This window comes from Dendrobates tinctorius, unplaced genomic scaffold, assembly GCF_039654945.1.
Source record: "Dendrobates tinctorius isolate UK_male_01 unplaced genomic scaffold, ASM3965494v1 ptg000177l, whole genome shotgun sequence".
NCBI lineage: Eukaryota > Metazoa > Chordata > Amphibia > Anura > Dendrobatidae > Dendrobates > Dendrobates tinctorius.
Window position 1 is genome coordinate 20,412,722 of NW_027361844.1, and position 10,415 is coordinate 20,423,136.

The 10,415-nt window shown below is 49.2% G+C and overlaps 1 long non-coding RNA gene across 1 annotated transcript in view; it reads right to left on the reverse strand.

Annotated features, from left to right (window-relative positions):
- The window catches only part of LOC141054293 (uncharacterized), a 150,007-nt gene extending 140,161 nt beyond the window's left edge, over positions 1 to 9,846 (reverse strand). The window contains exon 1 of the long non-coding RNA XR_012221393.1: positions 9,601 to 9,846. This is a non-coding gene — a long non-coding RNA (uncharacterized lncRNA). The remainder of the gene's footprint in view (positions 1 to 9,600) is intronic.
- Between the last annotated feature and the right edge of the window lie 569 nt (positions 9,847 to 10,415).

Genomic DNA, 10,415 nt, shown 5'->3' on the forward strand with positions numbered 1-10,415 from the left:
TCAAACTCTCACTTATCCTCTAGTCACTTAGGTCACAGCTGTGCCATCGAGCCTGTCACATAACGCTCAGATATTCATTGGGCCTCACACAATCCAAAAGTGTCCAGTGTCCAAAAGTGTGTGCAGAGATTCAAACTCTCACTTATCCTCTAGTCACTTAGGTCACAGCTGTGCCATCGAGCCTGTCACATAGCGCTCAGATATTCATTGGGCCTCACACAATCCAAAAGTGTCCAGTGTCCAAAAGTGTGTGCAGAGATTCAAAATCTCACTTATCCTCTAGTCACTTAGGTCACAGCTGTGCCATCGAGCCTGTCACATAGCGCTCAGATATTCATTGGGCCTCACACAATCCAAAAGTGTCCAGTGTCCAAAAGTGTGTGCAGAAATTCAAAATCTCCCCTGTCCTATAGACACCTTGTACCTTGTTTTACATACTATATAGTTTGTTGGATTTTGTCTACATTTCTACCAAAAATGAGGAAGGCTGGTGGAAGAGGCCGTGGAATTGGGTGGGGGTTGGCAGCTGGTAATGATGGTGTTGGTGGTGGATCTGATGGTAGTGGCAAGAGCAAAATAGGACCGAATGCAGGAGGTGTTGAGCCTGCGTCATCGTCTGGCTACATAAGGCCTCGAACGCTTAGTTTTCTAGGAGTTGGCAAACCGCTTTTAAAGCCAGAGCATCAGGAAAAAGTTTTGTCTTACATTGCTGACTCAGCCTCCAGCTCTATCGCCTCCTCTTCTTCAGTTGTAAAAAGTAAAAGCACTGAGTCATCATTGGAGGCTCATGTTCATGAACCACACCTTTCCTTGTGTCCGTCACCCCAACCAAGATTGAAGGATGACGCAGGCCATACTACTGATTACTCCATGGAGCTGTTTTCACATACCATGCCTGGATTATCAAGTGAAATGGTGAATTACCCAGGCCAAGATGAATCTGACATGGAGTGCACTGATGCACAGCCGCTGATGGATGATTCTGCTGGTACATTCACTCAGAGCACTACATTATCCTCGCAGTGTACAGAGCCAGATTTTGACCCTGATGAGACTCAGGTGCCCCTTCCCGCACACTATACCACCATACACGGTGACACAGAGGAAGGTGCACATGACATAGAAGAGGAGGTGATGGATGACCCAGTTGTTGAAGCAGATTGGCATCCATTGGGGGAAGAGGGTGCTGCTTCCAATAGCTCAGATGAGGAGCATCCACAGCAGACATCGACATCGCAACAGCTGTTATCTGGCAGGCCCGGAGCACTCCAAAGACAGGTTCCAAACATCAAAAGAGTTGCTGGACAGCTTGTCCAGAGGGTCAAAAGATCACAGCGTGCTAGGCCGCAAAATGTCTGCCAAAGTAGGAAGAGTGCAGTGTGGCACTTTTTTGAACAAAATCCTCATGATCAGGCCAAGGTTATCTGTAAGAAGTGCGCAAAGACCTTTAGCCGAGGGAAAAATCTGAAAAATTTGAATACCAGTTGCATGCTTAGACATTTAACCAGCATGCACTTGCAAGCGTGGACACAACACCAAACCTCAAGTGCCACATGTGCAACTGATCACAACGAAGGTAGTCATCAACGCTACATTGTTTCCCCCACTGTAAGCCCACCGGTTAGCACAGCAGCAAATGTTGAGGTGTCGTTGCAAGGCCACAGCAGTCAGGGAATCCCACTGTTATATCAACGAAAGACTGATTCTAGGCCATCAGAAATAACACCAACTCCATCACCATCATCAACCCTCTCTCAGTCCGCCCTGTCCACCGCTACTTCCACCATATGCAGCTCTCAAGTCCAGCTCACCCTCCCAGACACTATGAGTAGGTCAAGAAAGTACTCAGTCTCTCATCCGCGTACACTGGGTTTGAACGCCCACATTGCCAAACTAATCTCGTTTGAGATGATGCCCTTTCGGTTGGTGGAAAGCACAGCTTTCCGCGAACTCATGGCCTCTGCAGTACCACGCTATGACCTACCCAGTCGCCACTTCTTCTCTCGCAAAGCCATCCCAGCCCTCCACCATCATGTGAAAGACCGCATTGTCCATGCACTCAAGCAGTCAGTGAGCGGAAAGGTGCACCTCACAACTGATGCATGGTCCAGTCGGCATGGCCAGGGCCGTTACGTGTCCATCACTGCGCACTGGGTTAATGTGGTGGATGCAGGGTCCACAGGGAACAGCGGTGGTGGGACAGTGCTGCCTAGCCCACGGTATAGGAAACAGTTGGCTGTAGGCGTTCCACCCTCCTCCTCCTCCTCCAGAAGCGAAAGCTCATCCACAGAGTGCAGTCGTACGAGCACTCCATCTGCAGCTGCCACTGTTGCACACGATGTGTCCCCCTATCGAGCAGCTAGTGGAAAGCGTCAGCAGGCTGTGTTGCAGATGATGTGTTTGGGCGACAGACATACCGCCGAGGTGCTGGCCGAGTACTTGAAGCGACAAACTGAGTCATGGCTGGGCAGTGTACATCTTGAGGCAGGCAAGGTAGTTAGTGATAACGGCCGTAATTTTGTGGCAGCCATAGCCCTTTCAAAACTCAGCCACATACCTTGCTTGGCTCACACCTTGAACCTGGTGGTGCAGTGCTTCCTCAAAAATTATCCGGAGTTAACAGCCCTGCTCCAGAAGGTGCGAAGACTGTGCGCGCACATCCGCCGGTCGCCTGTACACTCCGTTCGTATGCAGAAGCTGCAGCGATTGCTCCACCTTCCCAACCACCGCCTCATTATCGACATTGCAACAAGGTGGAACTCCACCCTGCACATGGTGGAGCGGCTGTGCGAGCAGAGGCAGGCCATAATGCATTTGTGGGAGGATACACGGCCAGGCACTTTGAGAGCAGACATGGAGTTGACAGGTGTGCAGTGGTCGAAGCTGAAAGACCTCTGTAAAGTCCTTCAGTGTTTTGAGGAATGCACACGGCTGGTAAGCGCAGACGACGCCATCCTAAGCATGAGCATCCCACTTATGCGTCTGCTCATGCAAACTTTGACGCACCTTAAGGAGCAGGCGTCTGCAGCCAATGTTGATGAGGAGGAAGAGGAGGAGGGAATCCTTGCTGACATTCAGCCATTGTCTGCTCAGGGACCTCTCCTGGACGAGGTGGAGGAAGAAGAGGAGGAGGAGGATGATGATGGGGATGATTACTTAGGGGAGGAGGATGCATCTCGTGGGGCAAGTGAAAATGTTGGCGTGGCAAGGTCTGGTACAGGGTTTGTGCGTGACTGGAGGGATGTGGATTTGCCAGAAAGTGCTCCTCCAACCAGCACTCGCAGTGCATCATTGACACCGGGAACATTGGCCCACATGTCAGATTATGCCTTGCAGATCCTAAAAAGGGACCCCCGCATTGCCAAAATGATGAACGATGACGACTACTGGTTGGCCAGCATCCTGGATCCACGCTATAAAGGCAAATTACAAAACATCATGCCACAGGAGAACCTTGACCTAATATTGGCTAATAAACAAGCAACTCTGGTAAATCGGTTGCTTGAGGCATTCCCAGCACACAGCAGCGGTGATGGTTCTCACACGAGCCGTACGGGCCGGGGGCAGCTTGGCAGAGGTGTTCGTGGTGCACACAGCAGAAGTGGCGTTGGAGACAGGGGTTTCATGACAATGTTGTGGACTGATTTTTCAAATACCGCTCACACAACTGGTAATACTGCATCGATGGAAAGTGACAGGAGACAGCAGTTGTCAACCATGGTTACAAACTACTTTTCCTCCCATATCGATGTTCTCCCACACAGGTCATTCCCCTTTGACTATTGGGCCGCTAAACTGGACACCTGGCCTGAATTGGCACAATATGCCTTACAGGAGCTCGCTTGCCCAGCTGCAAGTGTGCTATCGGAAAGAGTCTTCAGTGCAGCTGGATCAATCCTGACAGAAAAAAGGACCCGTCTGTCAACCCAAAATGTGGATGATCTAACCTTCATTAAAATGAACCATGCATGGGTTTCCAAGGATTTTGTCCCACCTTCCCCTGATGACACATAGGGTGACAGAAAAATGGCTTGCTTTGGTCCACCTCTTCCTGGGACTTGACCTATTTCGCCTTTTGCATCAGCTGAATGTCCAACATCAACATATGCCACTTTCTAAAACTCCCTAACTGTGCTGCCTCCCCCCCCATGGCCGGGGTCACCACCTAGCGCACGACACCGTGCGAGTGCCGTTGCCCTGGACAGGTGGGTAGGCCGACTCTTGGGCGCGGGCACTGGCACAGGGTCCCTCATAGTGCAATCAAGTGTCTCTGACGGTGGTGGTGCACACCCGCCGTCAGACACACCGCTGTACTATGAGGGGCCCAGTGCCAGTACCGACGCCCACGAGTGGGCCCCCCTTGCTTGGGCAGGGCCCCAGCATTTGCAATCTTTACTTCTCCCTGCTCCTCCGCTGTGTAATCTGGGCCGTCAAATCCATACTGTGCCTGACACCGTCTGAGCCTGCCTCCTGAGACATATATTTTGAATGTGTACGCTATCCATACATGTTATCCGGGGATACGGTACCCTTTCTAACCTTTGTGCAATCACGTGCAATCCATACTGGGCCTGACACCGTCTGAACCTGCCTCCTGAGACATATATTTTGAATGTGTACGCTATCCATACATGTTATCCGGGGATACGGTACCCTTTCTAACCTTTGTGCAATCACATGCAATCCATACTGGGCCTGACACCGTCTGAGCCTGCCTCCTGAGACATATATTTTGAATGTGTACGCTATCCATACATGTTATCCGGGGATACGGTACCCTTTCTAACCTTTGTGCAATCACATGCAATCCATACTGGGCCTGACACCGTCTGAGCCTGCCTCCTGAGACATATATTTTGAATGTGTACGCTATCCATACATGTTATCCGGGGATACGGTACCCTTTCTAACCTTTGTGCAATCACGTGCAATCCATACTGGGCCTAACACCGTCTGAGCCTGCCTCCTGAGACATATATTTTGAATGTGTACGCTATCCATACATGTTATCCGGGGATACGGTACCCTTTCTAACCTTTGTGCAATCACATGCAATCCATACTGGGCCTGACACCGTCTGAGCCTGCCTCCTGAGACATATATTTTGAATGTGTACGCTATCCATACATGTTATCCGGGGATACGGTACCCTTTCTAACCTTTGTGCAATCACGTGCAATCCATACTGGGCCTGACACCGTCTGAGCCTGCCTCCTGAGACATATATTTTGAATGTGTACGCTATCCATACATGTTATCCGGGGATACGGTACCCTTTCTAACCTTTGTGCAATCACGTGCAATCCATACTGGGCCTGACACCGTCTGAGCCTGGGTCCTGAGACATATATTTTGAATGTGCATGCTATCCATACATGTTATCCGGGGATACGGTACCCTTTCTAACCTTTGTGCAATCACGTGCAATCCATACTGGGCCTGACACCGTCTGAGCCTGCCTCCTGAGACATATATTTTGAATGTGTACGCTATCCATACATGTTATCCGGGGATACGGTACCCTTTCTAACCTTTGTGCAATCACGTGCAATCCATACTGGGCCTAACACCGTCTGAGCCTGCCTCCTGAGACATATATTTTGAATGTGTACGCTATCCATACATGTTATCCGGGGATACGGTACCCTTTCTAACCTTTGTGCAATCACGTGCAATCCATACTGGGCCTAACACCGTCTGAGCCTGCCTCCTGAGACATATATTTTGAATGTGTACGCTATCCATACATGTTATCTGGGGATACGGTACCCTTTCTAACCTTTGTGCAATCACGTGTAATCCATACTGGGCGTGAGAACGGCTGGCAAGCTACAGCACCTGTGGTTTGCACACGTAAGTTTTTCATTTTTTCAGGAATGACGGTTAGGCCTAATTCCGGAACTGCAGTTGACCTGCACTTACTGGGAAATCATTGTTCGCGGGTAATAATTGTAATCAGTGATCCCCATCACTAACGTTGTTCAGCGGGTTATCTGCACCTGTAAGCGACAAACGCTGGCCTTTTCAGTGTAGCGCACATGCAGCCACGGACATGTAAGGGCATGACACACCAGTTATTGGCCAATCTCATGTTCCAGAGCCTCACGTGTCCCTCTAGTAAGCCGGACTCGGACCGCGGGGCATGACGGAGTCTCGTTCGTTAACGGAATTAAGCTTGCAATGTGTGCATCTGTTCTGTAGCTGGCATGGTTGAGGTTTCCCAGGTGGAGTCGAATTTAACCGTAGGCTCCACTCCTGGTGGTGCCCTTCTGGACACTCCTTGAAGGTTCAGCTTTGCAACCATACTGCCCACGTAAAACAAACACTTTGCCTTCATGAACGCTGTTTGGAGGGTCATGACTCGTGGGAATAACGCCGCCCAATCAGTTAACCTGCTAGAGAGATCCTTCGTTGCTCCCAAGCATGACATCACACTCCCTAGGAGGAAGGTAATGCCACTGTGGCGACCGTACTCCTGGGGGCGACACAAGTGCACTGATGCCCAGCCACTGCTCGATGAATCTGCTGGTACATTGACCCAGACCACTACATTCCCCTCGCACGCTACACGGCCTGAATCTGACCCTGATGAAACTCAGGTTACCCTTCCCATATACAGTTCCATCTTACACGGTGACAAAGAGGAAGCTGCAGATGAAAGTGCAGGTTCGGCCCACCCGCCATCAGACACACCACCGTACTATCAGGGGCCCTGTGCCAGTGCCGTCGCCAACGAGTGGGCCCCCCCTGCTTGCTCAGGATCACAGCACTTGCAAGGTTGAAATACTGTGCAGTGAGATGGAAGATGGGGACGACGAGGAGTCCAGACTAGTCCAGGGATTCCCTAGCGAGGAGACTTATTTGATTGTTTTCAATGTTGGGACAGCAATTTTTGGGGAGCACTATACTCTGGAGAATGATAGATCGGGCCCACCATACACTGGAACATTCCAAAGGTGGACATCAGACACTGGAGCAGCATTTACAGGGCCCATTATACACTAGAGCATTAGAAATGGGGCCCATTATGTTTGGAGCATTATTTGGGCCCATAAGACAGTGGAGCTTCATCCATGGGGACCAACATATACTGTAGCATTATGTGGAGCTCATCATATACTGTTTCAAACATTATATGGGACCAATGATTCTGTATGGAGAAATAGATGGGCCTCGTCATGAGATGTAAAAAGTGAAGTATTTTTCATTGTACTATACCGCTATTTCTCTGCCGTATCGGAGCATGATCATTGATGAGTTGTGGTATGTGTTAAAGGGGCGCTCTTTCGCCCAGGGCACATGAAAACCTGCAGCCAGCCCTCCCCCCCCACAACTTTAGCCAAATAACCCCCATTTTTCAGTGCGTAACTTGTATTATGAAGTTAATTAAGGTTGACAAGCTTAAGTAAGAAGAATTGATGCTTTTGGCATTCAAATGGGCACTGTAGCTGTGTTTCCTGTCCTCCTCTCACTGCCGACTTTTATTCCCCATTGACTTACATTGGGTTTCGTGTTTCGGGACGACCCCGACTTTTCCCTATAATCGGACGATCTTGCTCGACCCGACTTTTGGAAAAGTCGGGTTTCACGAAACGAAACGCGACCCTAAAAAACCAAAAGTCGCTCAACTCTACTCAAGAGGTTTCTTGCTAACCTCCGGGGGGGTACTGTTACACCGCTCCGCCATACTCACCCGGCCTCCGCTCCCACGCCGCAGTCGGCCTCCGCTCCCACGCCGCAGCCTCTCTCCACCCGACGACCATGGCGGTCACATGAGACGGGCTCACGACCGATGCCTTCCCTGCATGCTATGCGCATGCGCCATAGGCCATGGCCGCGCCTCCTTCCTGCTTCTTATGCTCTGGCTGTGCCCTGACCAGGAAGCACCTTTGGACCATAGGCTGACCAGACGGGGCCATATCAGGCCGCTTCCCCCTGAGGGAGGCGCCTGATCGTTGTGTTTCCTGACACTCTGGCCTCGCTTCATCCTGTGCACTCTGCTCCTGCAGTTCCAGTGTCGGCTGCTCCTCGCAGCAGCTTCTCAGTCCTGCTACCTGTGTTCCTTGTTCTCTTCCGCAGTTCTGTCTCCAGTGTTCCTGCTGTCCTGCTACAGTCCTGCCATCCTACTTCAGTCCTGCCTTCAGTGTTCCTGCCGTCCTACTCCAGTCCTGCCTTCAGTGTTCCTGCCATCCTACTCCAGCCCTGCCTTCAGTGTTCCTGCCGTCCAACTCCAGTCCTGCCTTCAGTGTTCCTGCTGTCCTACTCCAGTCCAGCCTCCAGTGTTCCTGCCATCCTACTCCAGTCCTGCCTTCAGTGTTCCTGCTGTCCTACTCCAGTCCAGCCTCCAGTGTTCCTGCCATCCTACTCCAGTCCTGCCTTCAGTGTTCCTGTAGTCCTACTCCAGTCTCAGTCTTACTCCGGTCCATCCTGAGCCGCCCCTCTCGGTACCGGCTACCGTGGTACTCGAACCCCTGGGCCTGCTCCTAACGGTCCCTGTATAGGGGTCGGTTCCACCTGGCAACTCGCCCGGGGACCCTCGGTGCCACGGTCCAGAGGGTCCACTCCCGGAGTTTCCTGCTCCAGACCACCCACGCTAACACCTTACATGGACGCCCAGGGCCACGGACCGGGTCACCGCTACTGTGACACTTCCCTGTGAAATACCAGCCCTGTACCGAGTACCCCACTGCCCTGGCGGGTGATCCATCCACACTGCCAAAAGTACCAATACCTGGTGTAAAAACAACAGTATCACTGTACTTGATTGGCCAGCAAATTCACCTGACCTTAACCCCATAGAGAATCTGTGGGGTATTGTAAAGAGGAAGGAGAGACACCAGACCTCACAGTGCAGACAAGCTGAAGGCTGCTATCAAAGTAACCTGGGCTTCCATAGCAGCTCAGCAGTGCCACAGGTTGATCGCCTCCATGCCACGCCGCATTGATGCAGTAATTGTTGCAAAAGGAGCCCCGACCAAGTATTGAGTGCATTTACCGAACATACATTTCAGTAGGCCAACATTTCGGATATTAAAATCATTTTTCAAGCTGATGTTATAAAGTATTCTAATTTACTGAGATAATGATTTTTGGGTTTTTCATTGGCTGTAAGCCATAATCATCAACATTAACAGAAATAAACACTTGAAACAGATCACTATGTCTGTAATGACTCTATGTAATATATGACTTTCACTTTTCGTATTGAAGAACTGAAATAAATTAACTTTTTGATGATATTCTAATTTTGTGAGATGCACCTGTATCTATCTATCCAATATCTATCTATTTATCTCATATCTATCTGTCTATTATCTCTCTATTTATCTACAAATCCCATATCTATCTATCTTCTGTGATTATGCCATCTCTTTAAGGATAACATCTAATCCTCCTGGATTTATATTTAATAAAGAAGGAGCATGTAATGCTTGGTAAGGTCTTTTATTTTATGCTGTAATATTGGCCAGCTGTTGTATCATTGCAAAGGACAGTGCGTCAATCACAAGGATGTCTCAATTACTTTGTAATTTTGCAAGCATAACATCTGCCAAAAAAATAATAAAGAATGTGCCTCGCAAAGGATAATTCCAGTCTTACCGTCATTCTGTACTGTTAGAAGTGGTGACTCTTTCAGTATCTTGCTTTGTGGTCGCTGCTGGTGATGATGCGTGAAAATCAGACTGCAGCAAGAACAGCTCCGGGCACACGACTCAACGTGACATCCAGCCATCGAGAGGCCTCCTAGAGTCAGATCTTCCCACAACTCCCGGGAATGGAGGGCACACAAAGCTGGGGCATGGTGCTAGAACTAGTCACAAAGTATTCTGCTAGCAATTGCTGAAATCAATTAAACGATGACATAATCAACCACTGATTGTTCATGTAAAGAAAACAGCTTGTATTATTTAAGAAGCCTGGCAGTGGCTTCCAATGTGCAAAATGATTATTATTCTTCTTACTGACTAGGTTAATGGTTTTACAATTATGAAAAATTCATATGTTGTTTTTCCCAAGACTCCGACTTCACTATTCTATGATAAAACATGACAGGAGAAAGAATTCTTCGGTGGCTGACATATTTGAAGGGTCTGTAAACTGTGAACCATTTTCTTATTATGTGCCAGTCCTCGTACCATGCTGACCTCTTCTCTTTGTAATGAATATTAAATTGCAGAATTTATACCAGAATCAGACCATCTGAATAACCCAGAGACTGCACATATTGCAATATATGATTTTTGTCTGCCATCACTCTATGCCTAAGGGCTCGGTCAGACGAGTGTATAATACAGACGTGTGCTGTCCAAATATAAATCAGACAGGACCTTGACCATTGTAAATTAATAGAGTTGTTCAGATGACAGTTTTTTTGCACATGAACCATTCATTTCCGAATATCAGATGAGACTCAC